This window comes from Platichthys flesus, chromosome 11 (assembly GCF_949316205.1).
Source record: "Platichthys flesus chromosome 11, fPlaFle2.1, whole genome shotgun sequence".
NCBI classification, from domain to species: domain Eukaryota; kingdom Metazoa; phylum Chordata; class Actinopteri; order Pleuronectiformes; family Pleuronectidae; genus Platichthys; species Platichthys flesus.
In genome coordinates this window covers 3,566,129-3,578,787 of record NC_084955.1, presented here as the reverse complement: position 1 = coordinate 3,578,787, position 12,659 = coordinate 3,566,129, and the positions used below count along the sequence as shown (strand labels likewise).

General features: G+C 39.5%; 1 protein-coding gene across 2 annotated transcripts in view; it reads left to right on the top strand.

Moving 5' to 3' along the window:
- The window catches only part of bckdhb (branched chain keto acid dehydrogenase E1 subunit beta), a 105,415-nt gene that overhangs the window by 38,569 nt on the left and 54,187 nt on the right, over positions 1–12,659 (top strand). The gene's annotated exons all lie outside the window — the stretch shown is intronic.

Below are 12,659 nucleotides of genomic sequence, written 5' to 3'. Positions count from 1 at the left end.
CACAGCTAGTAACCCTTGAAAATGTGTGTGTGTGTCGCCCAAGTCTTATGCAGGCAATGGCACTCACTCCAACAAATATTTCATTTGGTAGGGCTTTCAGAAGAGAGGGGCTTTCCCGTGGATATCCCATCTTTATTTAGCTTTAAATGATGGAAGGAGGACAGTGTTAGACAGTTTGGGTAATCGTGGCAGAGAGAGATTCCCTCCTGGTCACCAAACATGTTTGTGTATAGAAGACTAAACCAGCAGGAGAGTCAGATGTTCTGAAAAGGGCTTTTGAAATTGAAACCAAAGATCGCAAGTGTACACATCCTTTCCACTTACGGAACACTGATTCTTAAATGGCACATGCTGCCTTCTAAGCAGATACATTTTTATATTTGCATTCATGCTCCTCTGGTTTGCCTTTTTCAGTGAACACCCCACTGCGCCTGCCGCCAAGTAAACTTAATGACCAACAGTTAAAACACAGGATGAAACTGCGGTAGGAGGGTAGTCATTTAAGAGTCTTTTGGAACTGATGGAAGAGACTGTAGTATTGTTCTGGCACTAAACACGTGCCACCTGAAATGAGCAGCAGTCAGTTACAGTTACAGTTTGTTGGTTTAAGCTGGGGACTTCTGAAGTGAAAGTCGTCTTCCTTTTTTTGAAGGTGTGCTTCATTACTAAATGCCATTAAATTGAATAGTGTGTTTATGTGCTGTGCTAAGTGGGTCTAATGCCAGGCCTGCCAACTCGTACACGTCAACAACATCTCTCCTTTTCATTTCCTCAAACCAGATGCCCCCTTAAATGTCTGTGAAACCGATAAACCAATTGCGCCACAACGCATGCAAACCCACACGCATGATTTTTCTCTCTCCCCTGTATATCTCCATTGAAAACATACTTTTCCTGTTGTGTTCTGCTGGCTGAGCACAGAAAGTCTCTTTAATTAAGTGATTATCAAATCTCAGTGAAGGCACAAAATGAATGACTGCTAGAGGTGCTAGTTTACTTGTATAAGTCTCGTCAACAATAAAAGGTGTAGTAGGCGTGATGCAATAAACATCAATACAATATCTTGTAGTTTTTCCTTTAGTGCTGATGGCAAAATGCTAATATGACCTTTAGTGAACAAAGGAGACATGTATGCAGCACTTGGCCTGAGCATTACCTTGTGTTGCTGCCCCCTCTACAGAATGAAGGTTCTTTTAAGAAGGTTTTATTTGTGCCAATTTACCATATGATAGAAGTGAAACAATTGGTTGATCAAAAGACAAGTTGCACGACAATCAGAATATACAATTTAATAATCGTCATACAAAATTGCAAAAAAACTCAGACTTTTCAAATTTTCTCCACATCTCATCTGTTAACTCCCCACCGAGATCCGCCTCCCAGGTAGATATGATATGTTTTGATAAAAAAAAAAATATATATATATAAATATCAGCATTTATCATCATACCATTGGATGCCTCTTCTCCGCACCTTTCGGGATTCCCATAAACTTCAGATTGAACCGTCTTGAGTGGTCACCAAAGTCATTCAGAAAGCTAGTGTGTTGCCTGTAGCTCCTGGTAGGCCCTCTCTAGAGCATCCAAGAGCATTTCAAGAGAGGTAAAGCTGGGAGTAATGGAGTGTATGGTATCTTCGATTAACTTCCTCATCTACATACCTTGATTTTCTATAGCACCTAATAAAGCAGATGGCGAAGGCACAGCTACGTTGAGATTCACTGCTGTTGTTGTGCAGCCATGTGCTTATCGTCAGGTACAGCATCGTTTGGAAGGTTATGCAGCTCTTTCTTGTTGTAATTGCCTTTTCCAAACCTTGTCTTCGGCCCAATCAAAACCAGACAGGAGACCCAAATGTCAGTCACACAAATACTAATAAACTCCAACTAAAGCCTGATATTTATATTAAATCATCTGTGTGTCCCTTTTTTACTAGTAGTAGTAGCAGCAGCAGTAGTAGTAGTAGCTGTTCCATAGTTCTACATCACAGTAACATTGAAACCCCACTGCCAAATACAGTTTTGGCAGTGTGACTGCAGAGTGTTGCAGATGCACCAGCAAGTATTAATACTCATAACAGCATAAATCACCTTGATACATTTGTATTCATCATTATTAAATCAATATGAGAAAGCACCTTGTAGCACCTTTTAATGTAGAATTTTCTGCAGCAAAGTAGAGAATATACACACTGGCATAGAATGGGAATCACTGCCTTGTTGTCCTCAATAACCCAGCGCAGTGGTGGCCTAAGTACTGGGTGCTGCACAGCTGCTCTGTGCTGGCTTTACTTCTAGATGGTTCTGTGGCTGCAGCTCTACTGGTGCTCAGACATTAGGGTTTTTCTTCACACTGGAACCCACCCATGCAGAAGTACTTTAAATTATATATGCAGCACCATTTCAGGAATGTAATTAAAACTTATTTTTGTTACTTATTAAGCTGTCATTTATTTTTTATGAATCGATCAAATATTTAGCTACCATCGAGTTAATTTAGCCTGAGTTTTTCAAAAGTCAAAATAATCCCTTGTCTTTTTTTCACCTTTGCTGCTCGTCATTTGTAGCATTTTCGAAAGCTAAGCAACCAACTACAGATTAGACAATCTGCCTCCAGCTAATGCAAGTGTATGTGAAAGGCCATGTGATATGCAATTCACAGAAAATACCTAATCTTGTGAATAACAATAATTATATTGTCCTAAAAATATAATACATCCACTGGTTATTTTTTCATATATTTCCAGAAAAAAATAAAGTGGTACAAATATTTCCTTGAACAGGTTTTCTGAACACTATTTAGATTCAAAAGGCAAAAAACTGATGAAAGCACAGTATAATCCTAAGGTATTGGCAGTAACCTTGGTTTTATATTTTCATTACTTCTTATGATTTTTTTTGTATTAGACAAATGTTTTATAGTTGGTTGAGCCCTTGTCATGGGTTATCCTCTGATAAACAGACATTTGGGTCCAGTGTTAATCTTATCTGTGGAGAGGGAGTTGGCAAAGACATTGTGTCAACTCCTTAATTCAAAAGATTGTACAGCTGGTGTCTAGGTTTTCCAGTGTGCACACGTCTCCCTAAAGCCTCTTGTAGCTCTTATTAACTGGCCATCAGATACAGTGAGTGTGCAGACAGTGAGCTTAGCTGCAGACACATATCTGGCCAATTAAAGGGTTTCATGTCCCATGAGTCACATGTACTTTGCATATCTTTCTGTCAAGGATGTGTGAAGGATACATATGCATGTTTTATGTGTTAAGCTAAGTTTGAAGTGTCATGTGTAGGAATTTTTTACTGAAAACTGTGGGTATTCAATTTTTTCACTGTCCCAAGCTTACTAGTAAAATATGCAACTTTTATTACTTTTAAAGTAGCATCCTCCAAATTCAAAGGTCTGAAGTGTAAACTGACTTGAAATAGAGAGAATGTTACCACTTACACTCCCACTTCTCACCATAAATGCCAAAGTTCTTGCAATCTTTGTGACTAGATACAATCTCCTATGAGTGCATAACTGACTGAAAGTCGCAGTTACAATTTTCACTATTAGACCCAGCAAGTTTAAGAGGAAGGCCAAACTATAAATCAATTAAAAGTAATACAAATCTGAGTTCATCTACAATATTCAATGAAAAAACTTTAAAACACCAGAAACCTAAACAGCATTTGGTGTATTTGTTATAGCAGTAGGTCTCCTGGTTTAGGAAGCCATGGATCATGATGAATATTCGGGTGGGATAAGGCTAGAGTTTCTGTACACATAAAACCACTTAATCTATCATTCACAGAGCCCATCAAAATTAATCATCACGGCTGCAGAGGGCGCTGTTCCAAGTAACAGTGTTGCTTTAATGGATGACTAAAATGGCAGGCCGTGGAAATGCTTTGTCGTTTTTGGTAAGAGTATTTGGAGATGCAGAATGTACATCATCCGTAGGCTGCTTTATGCCACCATTTTAGCTCAACTTTCTCACACAGCCCTTTAGATAACATGTAACTTGTTTTTGCACACTTCCACATTTGTTTGACTTGGCTTTGGAATGTCCAGTCAGCAGTATAAAAAAATCTCTGCTCCCATTATTGTATTAGTCCTTTGCTGGTGATTCAGCCTTATTCTCAGGTTTTCCATGCTCAAGATCTGGCCAGTGAATAAACGGAATAGTTTGCCAGGGCTGGTTCACAGTCATTTGTTTTTGTAACCATGATTGGAGAAGATACTTCCCACAGTGACACACACAGGTATTTTAGGCAAGAGCAGGTTTACCCTGTACCCTCATTTGCCTCCACAATGGTTTTCCCCTTGTTGCCTTTAACTGAGCTACACGTTCATAACTGCCTTTCCAAGCAGGCCTGTCTTGTTAATTTTTGCTCGTCATGGATAAAAGGCTACAAGAAAAAAAAAGTAAAATTCCCCAATTTCAATTTTACCAAAATATGCAAACGCCAAATTTGATAATTTTTTTCTCTACGTTGTACTTGAGATTAGTGTTTTACAGGACTCAAAGAGAGCAATGAATAATAATATGATTAAGGCAATTACAAATTATGTGTTAATATATTTTGGGTGAAAAAAACTGTTGTGTACCCTCTGTTGTGTTGGTATCTTAATCATTGAGCACAAGTTCTGATCCAAAATATTTTTGTCCATCAATTACTTTTTATTTCCTCACATTCTGTTATTGGAATCATCCCAGAGATTTTTCATTCAATATTCAACCTCGGGGAGTAAGTCAGGACGTATACTCCTCGCAAGTCTGTGCTAGTATTTGAGCTTCCATATGTTGATAATAAGACCTAAATTCAAACTGCGTCAAAGTTCTTTTGGGAATTAAACATTCACACCTCATGGCAGCGATTTTCCACAGATGAGAAACACATTAAAACGTCAATTAAACCTTCTCAAATCCTTCCTCCAGCATAATTTACACTTCTGCTGTCTCTCAGCTGGGCAGAGCTTTGTTTTCCCAGCATGCATCCCTTTCTAGCACATGGGTGTTTTATAAGGTAACATGTAACATTCATGAGTTTTTATACAAATATGCGTTAAAGTGACAGTTAAGTGTCTCGACATTGTTGACATTGGCAGCCCGCCATATTCTAATTTGGCCTGCATTCCACACTTTCAAAATCGACCTTTCTTATAACAACATAATACTTCTCTATCTTGATATTTTGGTATGTTGCTGCAACTGTCAATGCAGACAGTCAGACCTAATTTTTCAGCTGCAACTACATGCAAGTGGCATGCAATGCCGTTTTCTCTCATTCAATAGCTTATTTTTCAAATTGAACTCCATACAAAACCTCTGCAGATTTGCTTTTGTGACTGAAGTAAATGTTTAATTTTACACCCTCACTTGCACAGATCAGAGTCACTGATTTGTGTGACTGTGCCCTTAGTCTGTGTACCTGTCCCTAAGAATCTGTGTCTGAGAGCAAATTGGAACGTGTGTCCACCACCATTACCCCGCTATATATAAAATAAATTCTGTGGGGTACGCTGCTATGTGAGGAACACTGTAGCAACGTGACTTTCAGTGAGTTTCTCTGCACCACACTACAGCAATGAATGTTGTCTGCAGAAACAGTTTTCAGTTTTAAAACAACAAGTTTTAGTATGTGAATATACCGAGTTTGAGTAGGATGCATAGGAAGCATCTTTAGTCTGTATTTATGATATAAATATTAGCAGTTTTATATCTCATCAGACAAATTGCGCAAAACCATGCCAAAGTTTTATTGTTCATGGTTACCAGCTTCAGTGTATGACTATGTCAAAGCAGTGCCAACTCTGATGCTTTGAGATGGCCTGTAGGTCCCTGGTATGTCTGGTAACTGTTTTCCCCCCAGTTCATTGTGTTCACTTAAATGTGTGTAAACTTTCTCCCTCAATAGATGTGTCTCTTGGCAGGTGTTCCAGCTGAAGTCTGTGACTACAGCGCTGCTTGGATCGCAGCCCTTGTAGTGATGCAACCAATTTGGCTGAACCTGTTCAACTCTCAAAAACACATGCAGGAGGAGTCACTTAGGGACTTTAGGCGCACCAATATCTCAAGTCTTACGGGATATAAATAATATGTGTAAGTTAAAAAAGCAAAGACAGAATTTTGTGAGTGTAAGGGGGTGATGGGGGGATTTAGCAGGTATATGCAGCTGCATCTGTGTCTGCGTCTGCGGAGTGCTCTGGAGTCTCTGGAGTAACTGCACAGATAAGACCTCCTTATCAAGGCTTCACTCACCCCCTTTATCTCTCTTAATGGTTTCAAGCTGTAATGTTCATGTAATGTGCCTCCTGAGTGAAAGACGGCACGTAGATGTAGAGAAGTTGGACTCCCTGTACACTCAGATATGTTCATTTGTAATTCCCTGAGTATAAGAGCATGGAAGCAAATTGGGCCACCAGTGTTTTCTGCTTAGTGAAAACACTCAAACATGTGGTTCTCATCTAGACATTGGCGGTTATTGTTTTTAATACTACCTACAATAATTATGTAGGCTGAATAATCTGTCATTTGACTTTGCAAGGAAGATACTTAAGCAGAGCAGCACAATGAAACATTTTCCCCAAATTCCCAACAAAACATAATATGGAACATTATCATTAAAGATTTGATTTTTTCTGTTTATGCAAAAGTGTTCCTGGAGGCCTTAAACGGAAACAGTCTGCTGATAGTGAATAAAAACAAACTCTGAAGCCATTAAAACACTAACTTTAATATTTATCACTTCAAAAGGAGTTTGGCTGTGGCTTTCAGTGGGAAAACAAAGCAAGTCAGCTCGATGCTCTGATTTCCCCCTTAGCCCCACTCGTCAGCCTCTTCTAATATCAAATTGATCATTAAAATGATTGGGTTTTATGTCAGTTTTTTGCTCATAATCATTTTTAGTCACGGCATGAATTTGCCAGGGGGTTTTCCAATTTCCAAGTATTTAAACAGGATTGTTTTGCCACATCTGGCAGTGGAAGTTTTAATTTTAAGTCCATATTAAACAGTGAGAGTTTGAGTCTGTTCATTAGAGACCCTGAGCTCAGTCACACAGTAAATGATGATGATGTCATCAGCTTATTAATATTCCATAATTTATAACTTATTTTTTGGTGGACAGTACGGATTTTTATTTTTAAGCCAGAGAACAGTGACAAATTTATATATAAAAAAGTCTGGACACATTCCCCATACCACCACTTAAGAAGTCTGCAGCATAATTATCCTTATGCTTCAGCTTTTATGATGTAAAGCTGTGAAAACACATGGCATTGGTCCAACAAAGCAGGTTTCTGAGCTGCCACATGGAAATTTGTTGAATGAATATGCTTGAAAAGCACGTTTGCTTGATCGTGATTTGCCTGTTGCATGTCAACAAAGCACAGCAGTTTTTGTTTAAGTTGTCACTGCACTGAGGACGCTCAAATCCAGCCTTGAAACTTCATCACTTTGTTGTACACTGCCACCAGAAACGTCTCTGCTCCTTGGCAGAGACATGGCCAAACTTCACAGTTTAATTTGAACCAGGCAACATCACTTTTCATTTTCAGATGATTCCCCTGGCGTCTCTTCATCAGCTCATACGTGTGTTTCCGTCAAAGCAAACTGCCTAACTGAGAGCAGAGATGATGGCATATCCCCTTTGCTTCATTTCCGAGTTTAAAAGATGAGCCTTGAGCTTTTCATTATAAGAATTTTGAGCAGCAAATTACGGCTACCAACAGATTGGCTCCAGATGATGGGCATTTTAAACAAGAGGCTTGTTTCCACTGCATTAAAATTAGAGCAATGCCGAGGGAAAAACTGCTCAGACAGCAGTCGGTTGTAATGGTACATAAAAAGGTTACCGATATGTAAGCAGGGTCTGTCTGATGAGATAATACCAGACAATTTCTACCAATCAAAATAATAGTATTAAAGCAAATAATATATGCTTATTATGAAATAGATAATTTTTATTATGAGCCTATAAAATATTATGAGCATTACCGTTTTAATGTTTGCCACTTATATTAGATAACATATTGCTGACTTAAGTAGTTAGTAGGTGTTGTGCAATAGTACGTAAAAGAGTTACCATAGAATGGTGTGCCTTTAGGCACTCAATAAATTTGGTTATCAAAATAAAATGTAAAACATTAATATTTAAAATATTAATATTAAATCATAACTTTAATTGGTTAAAGTTCTCGCGGGGCACCACCCTTCATAGAAGGGAAAAGGTAGCCAATTTATTGATTAAGATCAGTCTCATTTAGATCTAGTTCAATTAGAAATCTCAATATTTTACCATTAAAGATTATATAATGAACAATGAAGGTTATGGAGTTCTTAACAGTAACGGTTGGCAAGATTCACTTATGCAATATTAATGACAGAACATTTGTGAAAGAAGAACATTTATTATTAACATAATAAAGTATAAAAACACAAGTTACTAAACAATCAAACTAACTAACTAGGAGGTGTGTGGGTGTGTGTGTGAATGTAAATTAGCATGCTTTAAAGAATGCTCCCTAAGATAAGAGCCCCCCCCCCCCCCCTTCTTCTGAGGTTGCCTCACGGCACAGGGGGAAGGTTTAACTAGGTGAGATGCTATGCGTGTCTGTGTGGATGTTAATCAGATAATGATAGTCAGGGACAAAGCCTGTGGCGAGCCTAACTATTAACCTTCCTTTAACTTATGCCTACAACGTCAGAGCATATATCAAACTTATAAACACACACGATCAAATAAACAGTCTTGCTTAGCGTAGTATAATTATTAAGCCCAGATTATGTTACCAGTCCGAGGGAAAGAGGAAAAGAAGTTGCTGTTCAGTTTGCAGTTCTGTGACGTCTCCTGGCTTTGTGGTCGTAGATTTCTGCATTCGCGATTCTGTCGAGCCGTGTGCTCAGATGCTGGTTGAAGTTTTCCTGCAGGACATCGCGTCGCTACGAGGAGTTTGGTAGAGCTTGAAGGGCGAGGAGATTTCCTTGAAGAGTGTGGGCAGGGGAGCTGCACCTCTGACCTCCGGTTGTGGGTTGGATAGAGAAGGAAGCTGGATCAGCCAGGCCCCCCCTTGGCGATGTAGGAGAAGAGAGGCTGGACAGCCTTCTGGCTTTCGAAGGATTGTAGAAAGAGAGAGATCTTGGGGAGACCTCTCCTTATATTGGCCCCGGTGACCTCACAGGTCTTGGACCAGAGTGACCAATAGGAGTTGACCCTGGTGGCTCTTGACACCTTTGTGTGATATTGCCCAGACCCCAGGACATGCAGCATCCTGTTACATCCTCTGGGAGACTGAGTTCCTTGATTTTCAAAGATCAATGGAACCTGTTGCATCTCGGGGGATTGAGTCCACTCCAGCACATGCGGCATGTTTGTAACAAGTTTGACTGAAAAGAGGCCTGTGGTTTGCACAAAAACCATGTCCCAACATAGGCTAAAGACATAATTCTTGATTTTAGCCTTTTATCATTTTCTGCTTTTACCCTGGGTGATGGTATGAGTACAATTCAATTGTATTTAAACAATGTTTGTTATTAATTTTCATATTGAACTGGAGGGAACTCTAGTAATGAAATAGTAATAAAAAATGTTTTCTTATTTAAAGTCAAATAAGGTTTGCATTTATAAACTAAATGAAGAGCTTTTGAAAAAGGCATCTTAACATAAAGTGCCTAATTGTATAAAAAAATTATTAAGATGTAGTTTAAGTTTCCCCTTTTCCTTTTTTCTTAACTACATTTCACATTAAACAATCAACAAATATTAAGAAATAAACAGCTCTAACCATCCTTTTTCCTCCAAGTTTCTCTTGTTCAGTGTGAGAAGTAAACTCGACCCTATGCTGCCAGGATTTACTACCTTAAAGAAAAAAAAGCACCACAGGTTAAATAAGACTACCGTAAATACGATAAAGTTGTGCAGGTTAAAATAGAAACGCTCCATCAAAATGAAATAATAGGCTGCGTCCGTATAGAACGGTGTTCCGGACAGCGGTCTCCCTATTGATGACTTACGCTTTTGATTATCATTTCGTCATTTCTTTTTCTGCTTCATCTTACTCTTCGGGTGAATCCATGCTTTGACGAGGTGCAACCACCTTCCGTACAATGCTTGGACACACGTTGCGCAAATCGTCATATTTAAATAATCAATGACATTGTTTAGGTTGACGTGTCGCCCTGGCCCTACTTTCAGATCTAGCTGCCATACTGTCCAATGTGTTCAAACTCAACAGTTGAGAACATGATTAATGTACAGTATTCCGTGGTTGTGCATTAAAGGGGACATATTATGAAAATTCCACTTTTGTAGTGCTTCTACACGTTAATTTGGGTATCTGGCATGTCTACTGTCCCAAAAACTCTGGAAAAAAACAACTACTGTGATTTGTTCTGGTTCCTCTATTTCCGAAACGATACGCTCGAGTGCGTCGAATGGGATTACAATCGGAATAAACGTCATAGTCACACCATGCCCATGTAGGGGGTCTCGCTACATGGCTTTGGACGAGCAAGCTAACGCTATCCGGGCTCCACTGGCCCGGTTAGCTTGAGTGCCCGGCTCACCGGGGCTGAGGGGGGCGGGGCACTCAAAACTGGTCAATCTGAAGAGGACTGTTTTTTGAGAGGGTAAAAGGGGTGCGGTTTTAAATGATCCTTGAGGTATTTTGCCAAAATATTTTACAGACATTTCATTAAGATCCCAAGGAACCAAATCAACTGTGGTAAAATCGGCATTATATGTCCCCTTTAATAAATTCTCTGAATATTATATTTTGATTCATTGTTTGTCTGGAAGTATATTATTGCTTCTGTTGCCTTAGTGTTACTTGTCCAGATTTGATACGCAGCTCAGTGGCGAGCAGACTCTGCTTTTATCTGACTCTGTGGCCTGGAGCGTGTCCAGAACAAACCAGGCTCATTCCTGTGTTTCCCTTTCAACCAATGGCTCTCTGCAAGTTTCTGCTCTTTTGCCCACCACAAAGCTTCTGATGTTTTTTGCCCGCTGTCACACACACACTGGAAACAATCAAAGTAAAATAAAATGGCACAGGAAAAAAGTGGCCAGAGGTTGGGCCCCACTCCCCGCATTCTTATTATTGTAGCCCACATCTGTAATTACAGTGTTAACAGTGCGCCCTGTCGACCCAAACAGCTAGAAGATGTTGAGAGAAAGGAAGAAAACGTTGGGCCAGAGGGAGCCAGTCAAAAACTGGAGACAAGGGTTTTTGGGGCATTAAAACAGCACTAGTGTCTCCTGCTACTGACTCCTTTTCCATCTTTCCTCCTGGCGATAGCTCCCGCTTAAATTCCACAACTAGGCACAGAAGATTTCTCAAATTCTTGCTTTGGTCACTCACTGGGAGAAATGTAGTCAAATCTGGCAAATCCATACACAGACATAGCCAAAGATTAATGGAGGCTCACATTTCTGATGTTAAGAATAAAGATGCTTTGTGAATTAGCCACGGTTAATCTGTAATTTTTTAAAAGGCCAGACTAACCAGTTGTCACAACAGATCATTGTACCGTGTCACTCCCCTCCAGCTGTCATCCATAAAGATTAAGCAGATGGGATAATTACCACAGACTGTCTGCAAAATCAAAATGAGGCAGGAAAATCACATTTGCCTATTCTATTTTTCTGATGTCATTGTTTAATTAACAATTTCGGATCTCGATGATGGATGGAAGTAATCGTTTGTTGTGAAAAGAACTCTCACACTCCATAAGGCATTCCTGATTCGACGGTTGTTACATCCATGGGCCAGTTAATCAGTTTTCCACTGGAGAGGACAGTTTAGTTCAGGAACAATGGCCAGAGATATAGGCAGATTGAGCTCATCAAGGTCAGTCAGGAGGCCAATAGCAGGACTAAGTGGAAAAGGCAGAACATCTGAGGTCACGTGCAGTCGCCTAGAGATTTTCCTGGTCCATTTTAAAATCCTCAAGTCAGTAAAAAGTAATAAAATATTTTCCTAATCTAGAAGCCAACTTTTCCGTGACTCATTCGTTTACCTCTCACCATTGTGTCTGCTTCGGGAGGGTGCGTGTAGGCAGTTAATGACGGACAGGTTTGCCAGCAATTCATTTCATTTTGTCTGAATGATGTTTATTATAGTCCTGCAAGGGCCACAGACACAATTTACTCAAGTATCCATGTTTGACTTGAAGCAAATTCACAACAAGTGGCCCTATAACCTCAGCACTCCTTCAATGACTCAGATTTGAGTAATGACACATAATACACAATTAGGCACAGGAGATTTCTCAAATTCTTCCTGGTGTCAATCACTAGAGAAATATAGTCTCAATCTGGCAAATCCTATAGTGCTCTCTCTCGTTAGAGTGAGTTACTGTTCAGTACAGGTACTCATCTGTACTTTTTTAAGTACTTTACTTTGTGCATTGTTCCACCTTCTGGTCTCCTTGATGCATCAAGCCTACATTCATATCTTCTGCAGAAGACATAAGACAGAAAACCTCCATAACACAATGTAATTTGGTTGCTACCCTTAAAAGTACAGAGTTCGGTACCCAACCCTAACAGTCATAAAGTAAAGGAGTTGTCAGATAATCCTAAAATAATCATTTTATTAGTCCCACAACGGGGGAATTTGCTGTGAGCATCAGGTTCAATGGCTCATTTTGCTATTGTTGAGACGTAATGCCACCTG